The sequence below is a fragment of the Corvus brachyrhynchos genome, unplaced genomic scaffold, assembly GCF_000691975.1.
Source record: "Corvus brachyrhynchos isolate BGI_N302 unplaced genomic scaffold, ASM69197v1 scaffold97, whole genome shotgun sequence".
Taxonomy (NCBI): Eukaryota; Metazoa; Chordata; class Aves; order Passeriformes; family Corvidae; genus Corvus; species Corvus brachyrhynchos.
In genome coordinates, this window is record NW_008239758.1 from 4,817,644 (window position 1) to 4,838,815 (window position 21,172).

Genomic DNA, 21,172 nt, shown 5'->3' on the forward strand with positions numbered 1-21,172 from the left:
ACACTGATATGTGCTGGTTTCCCATCTCCTCCGAGGTGTTATTTTTGTGAAAGTGCAAAGCAGCACCTTTCCAGCAACATCTGTCAGCCAGGAAGACAGAGTATTTTTGGCATTTTCACAGGCAGAAATTATAGCACAGAAAACAATAGGTACAGGACCAATGATGCTGACAGGTATCACAGAAAGCTGTGTTTATATAGAAATTCCAGAAGAAACTGAAGTCCAGCTAATAAAACACATTTCAAAGAGGAAATGGGCTCTTTCTAGATGCCTGTCCTTGACTGCCCTTTTTCTAAAGAATCCAATTAATAATCCTGAAAAATTTATTAGCCACACTGTTTTGGTGGCTGGGATTTCCCTGTGCTATCTGAAAGGATAATCAGCCCCTGGGGATGCTCAAAAACCTTTGCTAAGGAGGTCAAAACCTTCCCTCACCAACCAAAAGCTGCTGCTCTTCTCATGATATCTTAATGCCCCCATCAGTGGCAGACAAAATCTCCCCTGCCCAAGAGCCCTGGGGGATGAGTGAATCAACACTTTACACAGTACCTGGTCTTAAGAAATGTTTATTAAGGATGCCTGTGTTATCTACTGGGGGTGCCTATGTGGAAAAAATATCCCCATTTTTGCCCACAGCACTGCAATGTATTTGTTTTCACGGATTTGCCACACATGGTTAGGCACAATTAGCAATTGCAGGAGGTAACAAGTAACAGGTAAGCACAGCCCCAGAATGGGGCTTTTCTCCTGAGAGTCCCTTTGAAGGTCAGGGTTGGGGAGGGCGGTGGTTCGGCTTCACAAATCCACCCTCCCATACCCCAGCTGGTTATGGCAATTCCCCACAGCTTCCCAAAGGCACAGAGTCAAACATCTCAGTACAGTGGAAAAATTAGGGCCCCTAACAGGAACTGAGTGGCACTGTGGCTCTTGGTCATTCTGCCTTTTCATTATTACTGCTCGTCAATTCTGCCCCATCTGCTGCAGGAGCCCCCGTAAATGACAGGCACTGCAGACAAAGGACAAGGGTGACAGTCCCTCCTCCAGGACTAGAGCAGTGCTTGGAGCCTGTTAAATGTGAGATGTTAATCCATGAAGTTTTAGGCTACTACTTTTTGACTGTATCCAGCAGGGCTGGTACAGTACGTTTCAGAGCTAGGAAACCCCTCCCATTCACTTGTACTTCTGAAAAACAGAAAATTTAGTTCAATTGCCAGAGCGCGTTCCTCAACATTTCAAAATGCATTGGCTTGAATTTGTATTCTTAACTTGAGGTCTCTCTGAAACGTATAAATTAGCCTTTGGCTGAGAATTCCACTGTAATTTGCAGAATACAACAACTTGCACGACACAGAACTGTGAAGCAAGATGAAGCATCCCCAGCCCCTTTGCCTTTAAAATGCCATGGAAGCACAGAGGCTCTCGGCAGAACACCTTATCTGCTCTCGAAAGCTGTGACTCTTCATCCTTTCCTTATGAAGACCCAGGGGATTGCTTACTTAGCATACACCAGAGGCAATGGGTAGGGTGAGCAGCCACTGCAGCCAGAAACCCCCAGTACCGAGCACAGGCAATTCCCCTCCACATGCAGAGACTTTGGAGCTGAATTGTGCTGAATAGAGAACCCTCCGGCTGAGCGAGCCATGTGTGCCCGGGAGGAGCAGCCCCTTTCGCTCCGCTGAAAAGCAATGCAGTAAGTGCTGGGATATTGCAGCAGGCACCGCTTCCCCGGGCTAATTAGGAGCTGAAGCCTTTTGCCGCTTCTGCTGGGAGAGACACAACCTCCAGTCCGGGAGCAGTGTCAGGGCTGCATGATTTTTGTTGCTCTTTCTAAAAGAAGTGAGGGGATGGAGTGGATTTGCAGTGCCAGGGACTGTGTGGTTTGCTTTGTGTGGCTGTGTGGGTGTTGCAGGGGTGTGCTTGCTGTGTGTCCTGTGCTGAACTAGGACTGCTCGCTTTGGGGGGGTTTTCTGTAGTCATGTTTGACAGTGTTTGAACAGAGATGGGGCTTAATAACTTAATGTCAGCGGGCATTTGTGTTCTCCTTAATCATGCAGCATGTTTCCTGTGCCTGGGTGCAAACTATTTTCTGTACTAGTACTAGGTACTCTGATGCTGGCTTTACAGGGGCTGTGCCTTTGGGTAATGATGAATTGTAGATGGAAACTATGTGAATGAGTGCCCTGATGGTGGGTGATACTTTTATTTCACTTCAGCAGATATGGCTGATTTCTAGTTTGTGGTAAATTCCTCACTGTGGTCTGAAATTGCAGATGCTTTTTTGGTAGATAAATGTTTGTAAGCAGCACTTTATCATAGGATAGCTGTGGCTTTCTTCAGATTCAGATGCTCTGTTTCTGTACTCTGCAGTAGCAGCTTTCTGTTTGTACTGAGTAGGAGAGGGAAAGCATGAGTTAAAGTTTGCTTTGTATGAAGAGGGATTTTTACATAGTTTGAAAGTGTTTGCAAAATTAGCACTTGGGCAGTAATTGCAGGCCTTTGGAAAGATCTGTGCAGCATTTAAAGCAAATTTTTGTTCTCTTACTTACGAACTACTACCAAGCTTCATTCCTCTGTTTTTTTGGTACAGCTTCCTCAGTGACTTACGAGCTCCAGCTTTAGGCTCTGGCACTGCCATTTTGGGCTTCAGGCATGTTTTACTCTTTAAGGCAATGTATGGTGATTTTTTTAAAGAGAGAAGTACATGCGACTGCCAAAAGTTAGGGATTCTGGTTTTGCTGCTCAGTCAAATGTCAATAATAAATAGCCATTGGTCTCTTGTAAAGGAGCACTAACGAAAGAATTCCTTGGTTCTCCCACTCAATTTTTGTTTAAAAGTTGGGGGTTTTATTTAGTTATTGTAAAATACTGGGAAACATATTGGAAGTCTTCACATACTGAAGAAAGAAAAATTCCTCTGCTTTATCTGTCATTTTAGGTTTGAGCAAAATTTGTAGCCGTCACTATATTTGAAGGGATAATTCTCAAAAATTAGACAAATGAAGTTCAGTTTTTTCTGAAAGAGTTTTTGCAGAGATGCTGCTGAAGATCTGTGTAATGTTTAGTCCCAGGCACAGCTGATAACACCAAGAAATACCATAGAAGTTATGGCACCTTTTAATTCCTGTGCAACATGCGTGTCTTGGAGAGTTTTCTCCTTGAGATTAATGCTCAGATGCTGAAAAGAGCTGTTTCCTCTTACACTGCAGTCAAGAGGATTTTCTCTTTTTCATCTAAGAGAAGCCTTGTGACATATGGTGCTATTGAGCTGCAATTTCCAAGATAATGCAACATTAATAAGTGATAATTATTCTTCATTAGCCGTACAACTTTGAAGATGGACAAATCTACAATGAGGGTGGATCACATCTGAATCTGATCTGCTCCCCCCATCCCTTTCTCTCCAATCCCAACTTCTCCCCTTCTGTTTATGAGCACTTGATAGGTGCTACAGTTGCTCTCATTTAAGGACCTGAACCTAAGATCAGTGCAATTTTTCCAGTCACAGGCTCACAATCCGTGTGTGTCTCATCTCTCCCTGTTTTCTCCATCCAGATTTCCAGCAAAGCCAGTAGCAAACTTGGAACATATGAGGATTTATTATAAGATATATCTCTGACTGAGCATTATAAAGCCAGTGTTGGTATATCTGTCATGAGGAGAGAGCAGGCGTTTTAGCTGTAACTAGAAGGTGCTCACAATGCACAATTTTGATGACATTATCATCAGATATTTTCAGGTAAACTAACTCTGGTAATTTAACAAGCTGCTGTTTTCAAATTATTTTCTCTGAGGAACAAAATGGGGGAGGGAAAGAAATGCAAATAAAGGTTTAGATGTTGGAAAGTCACTGGATTCATAATGAGAATCACAAGACAAAAAGAAAGATTATGTCTGGTGTTATGCTTTCATGCAATTCTGAGTCTCTAATCAAAATGTGTTTCCTGAACTGGAACCTCAGAATTATTTGCCAAGTATTATTGTTCATGTCAAAGGTAAAATGGAGAACATTAGGTATAAAATCTAATTTCTCAGTCTAGAATAAGCATATTAGTAAAGAAACATTTTCACCTCATCTTGTCTGTAAGTAACCCTGGCAGGAGCCTTGCCTCAGAAGTCAAGTTCACTTTATTGCATTGCAACCTGAGAGAGAAACACGCAAAGGGAAGTTTACTAATTTTGTCCTACATTGCCAGTAATGAGCTGCAAGTCAATTTAATTAATGAAGAGTAGCTGCTCAACATCTGTAGTCACCTGAACTACTTTAATTTGCATCACTGTATTTCCACCAGCTTTTGACGTGTAGAAGCACGGACAGCGTTCCCTGCCAGTAAGAAATACGACTGTCATTCAAGTACCAGAGACAAAACTTCCAGTCCAAAACTGTATAAAAGAATATACAGTGGGTGGATAAACATGCTGCATAATTTCAAAGCCCAGTGAAAGTGTGTGTCGTAGTTGCACCAGGAACCAACGGCGCAGATGATGTCACATTAAAAGACACAACATTCAGCACATTCTCAAAGAGATAAGTTTAGCTGTGTTCCTACAAGAGCAGGGAATTTTTGTACCATGCTTAGTAGAACTGTCATGTTTATAGAGAAATATATCTTACAGCTAGTGACATCCAAAATGTGCCACATGCATAGTCAATATTTTCTTTCTAACTACAAAAGAAAGGACATTTTCTTCCTTTCTTGTTTTTCAAGGGTAGACTTTCTGGTGGCATCAACTACTTAGATATGCTGCATAGTAATTATTTTATTCGTAGGTATGAAAGAAAATCTCATAGAATCTTCATTGTACTTATCTGTTGTGAGCATCGATTGAATTTAATTGGGATACATGCTTAGACAGTCCATTTTCAACAACAAAATGAATATGCTATTATTTTCTACTATCACTTCTTACCAAGGGCAATTACTTAATACTGTGTAATAGCTGCAATTCAGGATACTTCATTTGCCACAGTGACTCTCCTCACTTTCTGCACCCACACAAACCCCAGAACTTACTGTGAGTAAAGCAGCAGTGCAGTAGCATTCAAGGAGGATTAAAGGACTAAGATTGAGTATTTCCTAAAGCCTGCTGCCTGAGCTGTCATTTAAAACAGGAGCAAAAATGATGTGCCTGCCTTTCCCAAGTGTTATTCAAAAGGTGTAGATATGCACACAAAACCCACAAAGAAGTAGAAAGATCACACGCTGTGTTTGGCAAAGTATCTTCAAAGTGCACCTGCTAAGGCAGGTCGACCTTCAGAAGGTGCAGAAGAGCTGGTCCAGAATCCCATCACCTTCTGCATCCATTCCTTAAAGCTTTAGGCAAGAATTCTTGTTGCAGTGGGGATCCTGCAACACGCATATATCAAACCAGGAGTCCCGTGGAAAGGAAATATATATGGACAGACAGATTCTTGATAGCTGTTTCAGAGATGTTTATTTCTCCAGCCGCATGGCCGGGGCTCTGCTCAGGAACTGTTCCAGTCACGGGACCAAGGGTCCTTCTGCCCGCGCAGGGAACACAAACCAACCAATGGGAACGAGGCTGAGCAGGGACAGGGAAGCCCCGTGTCTGTGCCCTCAGGGCCCCTCTCCCAGGGCTACACTGCAGGGGAGGGACCCCCACAAATTCTGGCATCTGGCTTTTTGGAAGATGATTCAAGACATTGAGCTTTAAACGAAGGCTGTGGATGTATTCTAACACATAGTCAAGAGCAACAAACTGCAAATCAGTATCTGATTTTCAGTGAAACATCTGGAAGAAACTCCAAATGCTGTGTGCTCAGCTCTGAATCTTCATGAGTTCGTGGAACCTTTAATGATCTTTTCATTCCTTTTGGACACAAATAGAAAGGAAATACGGGAACTAAACAAGGGTTTTCTTGCACAATGGCTGCAGAGACACACACCTCTTCTCAGCATTGTTTTAGCATTTGAGTTTCAAATCTATTTCATCCAGCCCTGGGGAGATTAAGCCTCTGGGGATCCTATCCATGGGTACTCAGAATTCATAGTAGTCAGCCAGAGGGATTCCTAGAAGGAAGAACATTGTATCCCCCAGTGTCAGCCAGGACTTTGTTCAGAGGGGAAGATGAGGAAATGAGACAGAAGGTTGCTGAAAACACAGATGCTCACATTTCTTCTGCTAGAAACAGGGAATGATTTATTTCTTTTTATCATAAATCACAGGTTTTCCTTCAAGGCTTTGCTTTAGACTTTCAATCAGCACTGATGGCTGTGAAGTATCACATGCCCAAGCAAATCTAAACTACCTCGTGGAAAAGCCTTCCATTTTTCTCCCTGCCCCTTCTGATTGATTTCATGATTACTGGAGAATTTGCTGCTTCACACATTTAGTTTGTCTTATAAACCAGTCCAAGGCAGCCAATGTCACCCATCAAATTTTGTCTCCATATTCAAATTCAAGCTCCCACTCCCTCTGTCAGCATCACCAATATATCTATGCTTTCTTACCAAATAACCACATCACACCATATGCTGCAGAATTGTTTTGGATTTTCATCAGTTTAGTTTAGAATTCAGCCCTCAGTCTGAGCATAATTCAGCTGGGAGGAGATCAATTATAGAATCACAGAATGGATTTGGTTGGAAGGGGCCCTAAAGCTCATCTCATTCCAACTCCCTGCCATGGGCAAGGAACCTTCACTAAACCAGGATGCTCAGAGCTCCATCCAGCCTCTCCTAGAACACTTCCAGAGAAGTGATTTTTAAAAAGCCTGGTGAGACCCATGAGCCAAAAACCACATCAGGGACTATGAAAAATAGTGGGAATGAAAACAAGAGGAAACCTCAGCTTTCAACACAGAGGGAGCCAATTTTTGTAAGATCTTGTCAGGAAGGTGTCTCCCATTATTAGAAGTCCAAATAATGATAAGTCATAATTACTCAAAGTCAAGAAACTCAAAGTAACCAAACCAAAATTACTGAACTCTGAAAAAATAAATATTGCATTCATCTTGTCTTCCATTTTGAAATATTCTTTAGGATTTATGCTTCAAAGCTTTCATCTTCAAGCACATGAGAGCATTTTTGAATAAAGTATTTTATATCCTTGCACAGTAACCTTAGCAGAGCTTCAAAAGCATCACCGCATATGAAAATCACACAAGGTTAAAATTTAGATAATCCCTATATTTAGAATCACAATTTTACAAAACATTGCTTCCTTTTGGTTTGGTTTTTTTTTACAACCTTACATGACCATCTTTGTGTCTTACAGCCAGCAGAAAAGTTTCCCAGGAAGAAAAACTGAGAGATTTTCTGCCATCTGCATCAGCAAACCACCAGAAAATGGTGTTTTCTGGATTATATTCTGCCTGTGAGTTCACTGTATCATCACTGCAGTTTTGCAAGTCTCAAGCAAAAGGCAGCCAGAAAGGAAATACCCAAGTAAAGCTGATCCAATTCTTGTTCAGCTGCAGAAGTATTCAGAAATCTCTCTCCTTACTCTTTTCATGTGCTATATTTGGTCAGCACACTGAAGATGACTCGCATTATATCCTGCCCCATTCAGGCTCTGTCACACCATTACAGCATTGACAGTTCTCATCTCCATGTTCACTATGGGTATTTTCTGGAAAGAAGCAGATTCTCCAGTTTGGAAACACCTGCTTTCACTTCATATCATTTTCCTTCTGCCACATCTTAGTAATGAGCTCTTTTAAGAATTGCCTGGAGAATGGGAACAGGTTGCTAATAGCAAGCAAAAAACAAACAAAAAACCAGAACAAACTCAGAATTGCATCTGTGAAGGAGTTTTTCCCCAGCTGCCTTCTACTTTGGGTCTTCATCCCATATCCATGGAAGGCAGTGAGGAGACTCCCACTGACTTTGCATCAGAGCCCAAGAGACTTCTGTGGAAGGTATATTGGGAGCATTTTTGGTGATGTTTATGATGCAGAAAAAAAGAAGTGCAGGAGATTGTGACCTTGCAAACCCTGGCCATGGTGAGCAGCCCCTCCTGGGCAAACACCCAGCTCCCATCAGGGCCTTTATTTGCCTAAGTCCCACACACATTAAACATTCATAGCTGGACTGTTATAGACAATTAAGTTTTGTGCCATCCTCTTGTTTTCTAATATTGTCTTGATTTAAATTATATGTGGAACAAAGGAAATAATATTTTAGGAGAGGAATGAAAGCATAATACAGGCACAAATAAAATTTGGTTACAGATAGAATTAAAGTAGATGGAGTAACTTTTCTTATGCAGAAATACTGCACCTAGGGAGGGTGTTTTGTATAATACTTCATAGCTTGGGATTTGATTTAAAAAGCCTTTTGGACATCCTTAGATCTCAAAATGTAGAGAAAACCAGCAACAGACTCTTTTTTATATAGATTTAAAGCATTTCCTTCATATAATCCTTGTAAAACCGAGATTTGGTGAGAAATAATAAGTGCATACAAACGAAGTAGATTCTCTGAAAGAAGCAAAACCCCAAAAAAACCCATCAAATCAAGATCTGGCAAGAAAATGCAAGCAGTATATATTCCACAGTAAGTTTCCTGAAGCAATATTTAGTGCTGGGGCATTTTCTGTCTCTAAGCTAAGAGCAAAAGCAGTGGGTCCCAGCTGGATACACCTGTCTGTCTTGACAAAGCAGCTGAACGTTTCAGCAAGCAGCCAAGGAAGGGGTATGTTCATGTGCTGCTTCATTCCAAGCTCACTGGACAGACTTGTACAGCAACCTGTCAGGGAATGGCTGACATCAGTACTTGTCTCCAAAACTACCCCGTGACACTGTGATTGACTTAAAAGGACACTATCTAGCTGTTAGGAAGCACAATCTGTGCAGGAAACATCACTGTCCATGAAAGCAAGAGGCTGAATAGTGGTAAAATACAGAGAGGGCATTTAATTTATAATTGTGTACGAGTACATACACACAGATGCAAACCTCGGGGTTCATCTTTGGGGTATCCACCAGCTGCCCACTAAAAAGGGCTGCTAAGAAGGACTTGAGAGCCACTGGAGTCCACAAACACCACAAAATTTTTGTAGCATTTGTCTACGTTATGAAGACAATATACTGAGTTTCTCATGAACAAAGGAAGCTCAGAGCTCTTCTACTCCTCTTTTTTTTAAACACTCCTAGTTTCCTTCCTTGAGCCTGTAGACCTGAAGGAATAGCACCTTATGAGTACTGCTCCTTAGCCCTGCCCATGGGCAAGGGAGGCACGGATTAAACACAGCAGAGATCGAGCTAAACGTGCTGTCTGACTCCACAGAAGAGCCTTCTGCTTCCCCCACCCCTGGGATCCTGCTTTAAAAGCAATGTTATGTTTTCAGGTGATATTTAATCAGTTGCCATCCATAAGAAAACACCTCAGCTGACTGCTTTTCTTTTTGTTCTGTTTAACACTGAAGTATGCCTGTAATGAGCATGGAACAAACTCTTCTGTGATAGCTGCCTGGGTTTCAAATGCCTGGACGTGCTGCATGTGTGGTAGGTGAAACTTATCAGCCTGCACATTGCAAATACAAAGGATCAGTCTCACCCTTTATCTGCACTGCAGTTACCATTGCTGTCAGAGCAACTTGGCCCCATATATTTGAAATTAAAGAGTGGATGTAAACCTGCTGCCCTCAAAACCATTTCTGTGTGCTCCAGTGACTTCACTGGGCAGTTTGGCAGCAGAGGACCACATTGAACTCTGAGTTAAAATTCACAGGAGTTATAGTTTAACACTGAAAGGGACAGACTGGCTGTGTAAGGGAACCACAGGAGCAACCAACTTAGGCAGAGGTTTTTTATAAACTCTGATTTCATGATTTAAACTTATTTGGTTTCCTGAGATGGTCTAGAGCTCATAGGCAGTCTATTACTCTGTTTTGGCTGACAAGAGGTAACTTCTAAAGATACATGACCTTGGTTTCTTGCTGTCTTGGAAACATAGTAATAACCCTAGCACACTGGAAGTAATACTTTTTATTAAAGTTCCCTACCCCATCTGCAGTTATGGCCACGTTATGTGCTATGCCACAGTAATAACTGAAACACATCGACATGAACTTTGCTGGAAATAGCTCTAGCACAGCTTTGAAAGCCATTTTTTCAGGTGAATGAAGTAAAGAGAAACTTTTCATCTCCAGGAACATATGAGCCTTTCTAGTGCACTTCGAAGCTTGGCCAACTGGAAGCAGGAGCTGTAGCAAACTGCTGTGGAGTCTGCTTGGAAGCTGACTCCAGCACAGGAATTGAAAGAAATGAATTTGGCATCTAAAAGGAGGTTTTGTGGAGTCAACGCTTTCCAAGCAGAGGACAGAGAGAGATTTGGCAAGGTTGGTGCATACATTATAGACATTTTAATGTCACAAAGGGGTAATCCCAGGTCTAAGTCTGAGCCAGATGAACTTGTCGTGGTCTTGAAGCCCACCCTTCTCAGGTGGAGGGCTGAAGTGATGCTGAAGTGACAGCCTGTGTGGGAAGGGGAGTGTTAGAAACTGTCAGAAAACACACACATGCCAAATAAACACCCCACCCTTTTTGTACTAACCTGTGATTTTCTGCATTCCCTACTACCCACCCACCAAGGACAAAGCTTTTATGTGAATAGTTGTCAGAGAATGAGCATGGGAATGTTGAGAAAGGAAATAATTTATGGCTGCTTTTGGTTGTTCAAACCGAAACACTTTTGTAAAGGAATCATTCCGAAATGGAAATCAATGATGGTTGGCATCATTCTCAGAACATTGCCTTGGGACACTGAAGTGCACAAATGCTTTGCTGATATTTTGGACACAGTGCAGAAGAATTTTCCAAGTGATTTTCCATCTTCCAGGAAAAAAAATACTGTATTTTCCTATTTGCATTTGGACAATTATTTGTATCTTAAAGCAAGTATCTGCAAAACATTCATGCCTGCAGAATTTTTAAAATTAATAGCAGAGAAGGAAATAACACTGGCAGTCTAGCAGAATTTTATCTGTTGGATTTGGTAAGAACGGGATACTCTGTGTAAAGAAAGTCTTGTTTCCTTATTTGTATAGGGATCAGAACCGTTGTCTTTAGCTTTCTTTTCTCCTGACAATTTGTTCCTGTAATCTCCTTATGTTCCTACATTAAAACCTTAGGCTAAATTGAGAGGTAGCTTAACTGACAATTTAAGCTACACATTAGTAAACATAACAGGAGGCAATGGAACAAGTCACCCCACAAAGAGAGAAAAAGAGTGAACAACAGGAATCTGTGCTGCCTCACCTACTTTTTATTCAGTTTTTAAAATAAAAAAAAATGTGTCCTGCAACACCTTTCTTCCTCCATTTGCAAGTTACATCTGCTCACACAAAGTTCATTATGTACAAAATAGTTTGTACCATGGTTAGATCTGTTCTAGGGAGATAATAAATGGATATCAATCAGTGGCAAGCATGGGAACTGCATGTCTGGAGGACAGTGAGAGTCTGAGCACGCCCAGGGGAGTGAAGCAGCAAGATTTGAGATGGCCCAAGTGACCTTGCCTGGGGGCACATAGAGCTCCTCAAAATGGCTCAGCATTGGCTGAAAGCATCCTCTCCAAGTGCAAGGTGTGTGGTGTTACAAAAGCCTAACTCCAAAATCACACAGCAGGTAATTCCAGGCCATCCCTTCTTAGAAGTGGAGAAGAGGCAGAAGAGGTCAGGGAACCTCTCAAAGAACATTGCCATCACTGTTTCTCTGGGAAAAGATCGTGGTCTGTAACCAACACAGCTGATACTGTACTTCAAACCTGCTTGCTGCAAGAAAACCAGGATTGCCTCCCTTGGAGCGAGAGCCATACCACCAAGGTGCTCTGTTCTTCAGGGAGGAAGGGGCTTGGGGAAGGAATAATTCTAAATCCTCAGACTAGAACCCCAGCTCCCTAGCTAGGACATTTTCCTTGCTTTTCCCCCTCTTCCTCACGGAATCCAACAGTGTCTCACCCATTGACTGGAAAATGTGATAAGTTTGATCAGGAAAAGAAAAATTTCTCCCCCAGCTCAATTAAATTCTGTGAGTGACCTGAGAGAAGATGATCTTTGGTCAGCAGCAGAATATATGATTGCAAGCAGACAGTAATTTTATTACACAGCTGCCCAATAGCACTGCTCTGAAATATTTGGAAGTTCAATGGCATAGAGAAAGTCAGCATTTTTTTAAAGCAGTTTAAACCATAAAACAGAGTAGTAACCAGCAGGGGAAAATAAGAAGAGCCGTTCCTTCAGAATTTTTGAGCGATTAGCCTAATTTCCAACCTTTTCTGTACATGATCTATTATTTAATCTCCCACCTTACTTCATAGCAGCAAACAACAATCTAATCTAAACTTCTGTTTTTCCTCCATTATTAGAGCATCACTCTCTAAAAGAATGGATTTTTGCAAAATGCTACTGTAAGAGAGAAGAGAAAGCAGGAGCAGCTCCAAAAAAGCTTCAGATGGCTGTGCCAGTCCTTCTGCTGTGCCTTGTCACTGCCGCTGTCAAGAATATTCCTCACCTTGAAGGCCAAATCAAAGAGAATTTTAAAATAAGGAATGAAATTAGAACACTAAGCATGTAGAGATGAGGAAAGTGGGATCTGGTCCAGTACTTACTATATTCTTTCCTGTATTTGTGTTACCATGAAATAAAAATCAGTAAGTGCTCTAACTGCAATTTATGTCAGAGTAAAAAGGAGAGGAACAATCAAGTTTCTACAATTTTTTGACTTTTATCACATAACATGGGCTAACTACTGCGCTTTTTTCCCCGACTTGATCTCTTTGTAAGGTTATCTTAAGGAGTTTCCTCCCCCTTTATTTGAAGAACGGAATACAAAGCATGAATTCTATTTCTAAACAGATTTGCTCAGCAAATTTTTCTGATTTCTGTTCTTATAGTTTCTTTTCCTTGTATTAGCACTTTCTTTTCCTGCACAGTTCTTGCTAATATGAACTGGCATTAACATGTTGCTCATTGGACCCATAAGCAAATTGACATGCAGGGTGTTGAATAACTACTAAAGGTCTTGTAAAAATACATTTAGCGGGCGAGAATGTGTTTGAATGAATAATAACCACATCAAAATAGCAAAGGTGATTCTATATTCCTCTTTCTTTCATATCTATTTTTAGATCTCGGTAACTTTCTGAGAAGCTGTGCTTAAAACACTGGTGGGACTACAGAGCAGAAAATCTGGAGTAATTTACTTTCAGTCCTTCTCAAAAATACGCTGCATTTGCTTGTACAGCAGAACAACTCTGGGGACGCTGAAAGGGTGCTGTGAAAATCACTGCCCCGTAAAGTCCTTGCTGGCTGCTGTTTAGAAAAGGAACTTGTGAAGGAATAAAAGCACTTTTTCACCAGGTTACAAAGAAGGAGAGGGAAGAAATAGTTTCCAGTTGCTGGAACTAAAAAAGGCGAGGAAGTGCAAAGCATGCAAAGAGGGAAAACCACAGTACTCCTTTGCAAAAAGGAAGGGATGATGAGTAAAGGCATTCAAGAAAATACTTCTACCCCAGCCACAGGAAAGATTTGTATATAATCAAGTTCTGTTTGCTGCAGAGCAGTTGTCGGTGTATTTTCATGTAAGCTGAAGTTGTTTTCTCTGCTTGAGTGGCATAGCAATAACAAATACATTTATTATTCATTAAATGCCTTCAAAATATTTTAATATGCCTCAGCATTTCCAAGGTGTTCAAATCACAGCAGTACAACACCCTGCTCACATAATTTGCTGCCTTAACAACCGAATATTACAGTTTGTAGTTTAAAGTTTCTGAGTGAACATTTTCAGACAGAGTGGAGAATCACTTTAGGTATCTGGAGTCAAACCCTTAAAAAGAAGATTTTCTCTTAAAAATCATACCCCACCCACCCATCCCCCCTCAAAAAAAAAAGCTGGCATTATACACAACTCAGTTGTCCCATATTTTAAAACAGGATTCATAAAATTCACCAAGCTCAGAGGGTGGCAAATGAGGAAAAGGATGTTTTTAAGGTAAAGGCAGATCAATAGATAGGTGCTGTGCTGTGTGCATGCATTTTTTTGTGTGATTTGGTTTGATTTTTTTTCTTTTATATGCCCAGAAAGAGAAAACAGGAAAGAATCAAGGAATCAAGATTCAGTCTGGTGGTTTTCTTTGCTTGCTGTTAGGAAGCAAGCCTTCACATTGCTGACTTCACTGGCCACAGGGTCCCAGCCTATATTTGCATGATGGAGAGCTCTGCATAGCAGTGCCTGAGTGCCACTGCATGCCAAAGCAGATGGAAGGTGATTTATGGACTTCATTGTTTATGGGGATAAATGAGGAGAGAATTATGCCTAGATCACTGTGGCCCAAATAATTCCTTAAGGTTATCAAGTTTGCACAGCTCTGTCTTATGTTAAGTTTATGCCAGAAAAAAAAAATAATCAAAATAAGGGGAAGTGAAGCACTGAAGCAGAATGCACAGGGAATGTACCAAAGCACATAGTGCTTATTTATCTACAGCTGAACCACATCAACCAGGGAGAAGTTTTATTCCCAGTCACTGCTCAGAGCTTCCAGTGAAACACTTCCAGAATATATTATTGTCACCAAGTCCAGCATTTGGTGAACTTTATCTACAGTTAGAGTCTGGCAACATGTAGGGCATAAGCAAATGAATCTGAAAGCTAAATAGTTTTTCTTCTTAAAAGATTAGCACTTGAAACATCTAACAGCAGTTACCAATGTTGTGTCCTGTGAAATACAAAGAGAGAAATCATTCAGAGACCTAAGAGCAGCCTGTGATACAACGAGCAATATAAATGAGATACTCGGCTCTTTCAGCAGCCTGCAGATGACTGCTGCCACTCTTGAAAAGGGTTCAGAGACACTGGAGACATGATTCTGCATGACTGAAACTGGCAGGAACCTCTACCAAGATGCGAAATAAGGCTAAAAATGAATATGTAAGTCCATTGGTATTGGTATTATTTACTACGTCTCCCAAATAAGAATAGGGAACTCCAGGTATCCAGAGGATGTTTCCCAGAGGTCTGGCCTGTGCTGTCTTCCGAGTTCTGACAGTGACAGAACTGCCATTCATGAACTTCAGCACATCCCAGGAGCCGGGGCTGGTTTTGTCATTTGCGAACATCGCTGCAGTCTGAAACTTCAGATGGAGCTTGTTACCACCCTGGCCAAAGACTTATCACAGGGAGTTCTCTTTTTGCTACAAGAACTCTTGCTTTCATACTAATAAAGTCAGGCATTGACAAATTTGCTGTTGTTGAGGGCAAATGCTGCTGAAGGGGTTGTGTGAGGCTGTGGTCTCAGTCAGTGTGGGACAGGATTCACCATTCAGTTCCAAAATGGAAAAGCGCAGTTAAATGCTCTTGAAAACGTCCCGTGCTAGGAAGAAAAGCCTTCCACAATAGATTTCTATCTACTTGGTCCAAGCCCATGGTTCTTTAATGTTTCTGTAAGCAGTAGTGGTTTTGTCCTGCAAGATAAATTCCCATTGATTTGAGTTTCTAATGACTGCTAGGTCAGGCTTGCTATATATTTGCTTAATTAATTTCTCTGACCTTCCTTCCCTTTAATACTTGGGATGACAAACTTCCACTTTAGCAGCTGTGTGGATGTTAATCTGAAGCACCTATGATGTCAAAGACTTTGTATCCATTTACTAAGCAAGTTATTTTGAGCCTTTTTTAAAATAATATGCACGGTCAGCACAGATTCATGATTTGTTTTTTCCAGCTTAATCTCGTATCACTTATCACATGGATTGAAATTCATTCATACCCCTTAACCTACAGGAAAGAGATGGTTACTGTCTCTTGAGATATGAGGAAACCAACTGAATTCCAGGGAGGATTTCAATTAAATGCATTAATTTTTAAAGTTGAGAAGTTCCTTCCTACTTTAATTAGCAATGCTTCAATTTTCTGCCTCAACATTCAATGACAAAGGTGGAGAAGTGCCATGTCCAGTACAGAGACTGCAATGTACAGGCAATTCCTGGTGCCATCCAGCAAACCAAGCACATACTTTAAACCTGACAGTATTAGCTGGACTTAGGTTAAAAGTCAAAGGCATAGGAGTAAATTGGTTCTTGAATCCTTCCTAGAAACCCCTGTTCTCATTCAAGTCTTAGTTGGTTTGAGCAGGGTGCTGCCAGCACCAAGCTTGTGGGTTCCATCCCCATATGGACCATTTACTCAAGAGCTGGACTCAATAATCCTCATGGGTCTCTTCCAAGTCAGAACATTCTGTCAATCTGTGAAGTGTTAAACAAGTTTACAAGAAGTTAGGAACCTAAATGCAGTTATATATCTTGTCCTCACTGCTTTATTCTCAGGACTGCCCTTAGTACCTATTTAAAGCCAGGCATGTGCTTCAATCCTTGTGTGAAAATTGCATTCAGATAAGTGATCTAAAATTAAAGTATCAGCCCAGCTCTTGTCTATTTGCAAATCAAATTTATTTTGACAACAGGTTAACATAGGACACAGATGAGACATGGAGCCTGGAGCAAGATGGGTCGTGTGATTTAAGGCTCTGCAATTAGAAGACAAGGCCCAGAGATGCTGCCTTTCAAATGTGGGTGTTCAAGTTCTGCCAGGACTCTGCTGTCTGCATGCCTGCCAGTGAACTGGAGCAGTTGCCATGCTACTTCATGGAAAATTATTTATTAAGTCAGTGATTTATTTAGTCTATTTAAAGTAGGTGGGATAAAACACTGGGCTGGCCATAATGATTATGCTGTTGTTATTTCTTTTTTAATTAATATTGGGCAACCTGTACTGCAGCCAGCTTCAAGACACTTCAGAAGTGCACTCCACATTCTCTGGCTGGAGAGCAAAAGCCTTGGTAGGATAAATAATGCTTTCATTCTAGGACCCTACAGAAAACTCCTTTTCCTAGTATCTTCCTTGCACAGAGAGAAGAGACTCTTGATTTTCCTACCTTATCTTACAGGGAAAATACTCACCTTTTTTCCACCATCTCTGAGATATGAAATATAAGACTCAGCAAAGATGCAGTCCCAGGTCTGAAGTTCCCACAGAGGAGAAACTCAATTCCTGTCTCACCATGCTTCTTTAACTCAATGCAATATTTACCAGGACAGAGCCAGGCGTGGTCCCCCCTCACCCTGCTGACCTGGGATAAATGTTTTGGTTTTTTTCCACCTGTCCATCCCAAACCATTCATCACTCTCCCCTCCCTGCAGTTTGCCAGGGTGGCTGATCCTGTGCTCACTCCCAGACTTGCTCTGGGTTATTGAGGGGGAAGTTAATATTAACACTTTCAAACCCAGGTGAAACCCCACCCAGTTTTGTATCAGAGGCTTGCCATTGGGATAGAGGGAAAGAAATAAAGAAGAGAGCAGCTGGGCACAATGCCCCCAGCTTGGCACGTCCGGCCACCAATCTCTGCTTTCTAGAAGCTGAACTTTACATTAACCACTGGAAAAGACTCTTCCAGCTTGCATGGGAGACAGCAGGCTTTTGGTGCTGATATATTGCAGTTGCCCCTCTGCTGAGGTCAGTGGGACAGAGGCAGGTGACTGTCAGTACCAAGTGATACGCTCTGAACTGTGGAAAACTCTCTGACCCAGAGAAGAGACACGTACTTGACCACAAGCTCATCCTGGTGCAATGGTGTAACATCACGTTGTGTTAGATCCACAACAGAACCGCCTTCAGAAGCTATTTTAATCAATTAAGAACAGTTGGACCCTTTAGCACATGCTTACCATCGTCTACTTATTATGCACTTAAAATGCAATTATAGACAGGAAAATAATGTTCGTTTTCTACTGGCCTCGTTTTCCTTGAGTGAATTAAGTCTGCTTCTCATCTGCATTCACAGTCCCAGCTGCTTCCTGACTGAAGCAGATCCTGTAGGCTTTTTATATCCAGTAGCAATGCAGCAACACCATATGTAAGGTCAGGGTGTGTGGGGGAGCTAGGATGTCTCCTGGCTCCTGAACTATTAGGCTGTTCCAAGTTCCAGTGAGGAATCATTCCCTGGGTGGTGATTTGTGAGGTGGAAAAGAACCTAGATCCAGTTCCCAGGCTATGTTTTTAGGGTCAGAAAAGTGATGTTGCTTCTCAAGCTTAAAAAAAAAAAATAACAGAAGGGAAGATAGTTTTTAGAGTCCCTGCCTATAACAGAGCCGGTCTCTGAGGCTGTTAATTATCCAAGACTGGTGGTAAAGTAGAAAAGGTGAATGTCTAGTGAAGGAGTTTTTCTAAACATAAATAAATAGCAAACCATTACACTTTCACTGGAAGAAGAAAAATTTGCAGACAGGGCAATGCTCAAGAGCTCCCAAGCCCACAAATGCTTGTGTTCCCTGAATGTCATTGATGCAAGTCACTTGCTGCCATAATTAGCTTTGTCAGAAACCTGAAATAGAAGGGGGTGGAGAGGAGTCCCTGCAGCAGAAGCTGACAGGGCCCTGTACCAGGCTGGTGTGTAGTGAGGATACCCCCAATTTCTTAAAAGCAGATCTGCTTTCCTTCCTAACCCTGGCATTTACAGTGTCATTTGATGGACAGATAAGCATAGGCTGGCCACATTTCACCAGTAGTCTGCTCCACAGTTTCAAGGTTATATTTATAAGAAACCTGCCAAATGTTTTAATTGGTGTGCACTGCAGCAGGTCACCAAGGGAAAAAAAAAAGAAAAATCAAACAAACCCACCCCAGGGAAGCATTCAGGAAACTACTTCATAGGAGAAGTTGTGACAAGACAACCTATCAGACTTCTGGAAGACTTACTTTAAACTATACCTTCAGTAGATGCCAAAGGAATCATTTGGACATCATTCTTTGTGGTCAAGTGTAGGTTTTTATGCTGCTACTATAATATTTAAACACTTCCTATTAAATATTGCATATCAATAGAACTGGCTCTATCAAATGGCAGATAATTGCTGGCAGTTATTTTTCAAAGTCAAAACTCTGCTTGAAGTTCCCTTTGAGAAAATTAGGGTTTTATTAGCTGGCAGAGAAGGGGAAGTGATTCCAAGGGCAATTTGTCTTGGGAATGCAGTGTTCCCATCAGAGCACCCTTTCTGGCAGTAAGGCTTTCCTCAGAGACAAAATTCAGCAGGGTTTCCCAAGGCTGTTTAACTCTCAGACCTGATTTTCTGGAAGGCTTGGAAGATGTTGAGATGGTACCTTCAGACATACAGACCCAGCACTGCACAAACCCCACTGTCTTTCTCACTGCATAGTCAGTAGTGAGTCAGGGCACGGAATAAAAAAGGTTGAGGGGGAGGAGATCTGAAGTTTGTGTTTGTCATACCACTGCAAAATGTGGGAAATGCCAAGTGTAGGCTGCCAGCCCATACATCCCACTGATTTCACAGAGGTGTCTTGGAAGCACAAAGTTTACCCACTGAGTATCACACTCTCCTCAGCCCTGACCCACCAGATGTCCAAGTATATGCTGCCCTTGATTTTTGTGCTCATGAGAGACATTTACCACAACCAGGATGACATTAGTGTGTTGGTTAGCCCCAAAGCACTGGGTTAAAGTGAAGCAGTCAGAACTTTCCAGCTGCCCACAATCTGCCTGGTTGAAGTCAATGCAGTTTTTATGAGGCATTTTATTATTAAAATAATTTCTCTAGAAATCAACCCTCCCACTGCCAGTCCAGCATTTACAAAACTAATTTAGTTCAAGGGTGCTCGCAGTCATGTAGATAGAAGCCAGACATTTTTCTCTGCTAGGGGAAAGTCATTCAAAGAGAGGTACCCAGCCATGCACAGGCCATATTTTAGCATGCCCATAAAGAGCTTTTTTCTAGCTGAGTGCTGTATATCTCACTGCTTTCAAATGGTTTGCAGTTGCAGTGTTCCTTCAGCCCAGGAAATGTGCCTGAGGCAGCTCTGCCACACGGGCCCCATTATTTACTCCACGTATCACTCCAGGGTTGCTGACCTTGTTAACACCACATGCATCAGGCTGTGTGTGAGCAGGCTCTCCACCTCCTTCCTGCTTTCCATCTGCTTTAGCCACCAGCCTGTACATGACTTTCCTACTTGAGTCTTGGCATTCTTACAAGAACTCAATTTTATAGCAATCTCGGGCTGCTTTCCATTGCTGCCCCACCTCAGAGCTGTGGGGGCAGGTGGGACAGTGATGTACACGGACAGAGATGCTGGAGGAAATCTCCATTTGCAAAGTTCAGTTTGCAGAGCAGATCAAGAGGAGGCAGAGCCCAGACTTACAGACTGTGGGGCAGTGTTGGAGATTTCTGCTGTTAGAAGAGCTCCCTTGTATCTTTGCTTAACATATTATTCTCAGTTAATAATTAGTTTCAGTAATTCAGAAAAATTGAAAAAGTCATAGGATTTTATTTGCCTTCCTTTGGAAGTGTTAACTCCTAGACTCAGCTAGAATTGAGGTCTGTGCTTTCTTGTTACAGGCAACTTGAACAATCCTGCTCTAAACAGACAACTTGAAACCAAACCTGGCTCCTTGCCTTGTCCTGCCAGAGATAATCCCTGTGACTGTGTTCGCTGCCCCTCCACAAACCCCGAGCATCTCACACACCTCTGTGTGCCAGCCTGTACCTACACAGAGGCTTCCACCCTCTGAGAGAATGTCAGGGTTCTTTAGAATAGAGGGGACCATTTTTTCCCAGCCACTGCATCCAGGTAATTCTTTGTGCTAACCTGCAGTGACATGGGAGAAGATCCTGAGGTTTTGTTATTTCTGTGAATCAGAAACACTGCAGAACTGGGCAAAACCAGTTACCCTTGTTTGCCTTCTAAGAGAAGGCCGATGCTGAAGCATGATGGAGTTATAAATCTCCTTCTGCCACTTCGCTCCCCCCCTCCTCAATCAAACCCCTGTTTTAAGAAGTGTGACTGTTGCTGGAACGTGAGCACTAACATCTTCTGAGCACAGCCCTGATGGAACAGCACCAGGCAGAACTGCAGCTGAGCAACTGAAAAGTAAGGGCTGCTTTTGAGCTGTGTCCTGTCCTTCCAGATGCTCCAGTCTCAGCTGCAGCACACTGAACCTGTGGGAGACCTGGAGTCATCCCGTACCATGAGGCTCAGCAGTAGGATCATCTAGAAGACCTTGCAGGGAAAACAGTCCAAGGGGAAAGAAAGAACACAGCTAAAAAAAAAAAAAAAATCAGTTCCAGCTCTGCATTTGCACATATATAAAAATTTGCCTTAGAAAAAGCTAGTTCTGTATTGAGTCATGACTGCAGTCCT

The 21,172-nt window shown here is 42.0% G+C and overlaps 1 long non-coding RNA gene across 4 annotated transcripts in view; it reads left to right on the top strand.

The window, feature by feature from the left end:
* The first annotated feature begins 1,194 nt into the window (after window positions 1-1,194).
* LOC108448738 overlaps window positions 1,195-21,172 on the top strand; it is a 33,805-nt gene continuing 13,827 nt past the window's right edge. The window contains exons 1-3 of one of the 4 annotated variants that reach the window (XR_001864741.1): window positions 1,195-1,690; window positions 7,237-9,466; window positions 10,114-10,302. This is a non-coding gene — a long non-coding RNA (uncharacterized LOC108448738). The remainder of the gene's footprint in view (window positions 1,691-7,236; window positions 9,467-10,113; window positions 10,303-21,172) is intronic. The other 3 variants (XR_001864743.1, XR_001864744.1, XR_001864742.1) reach the window with 3 other exon arrangements.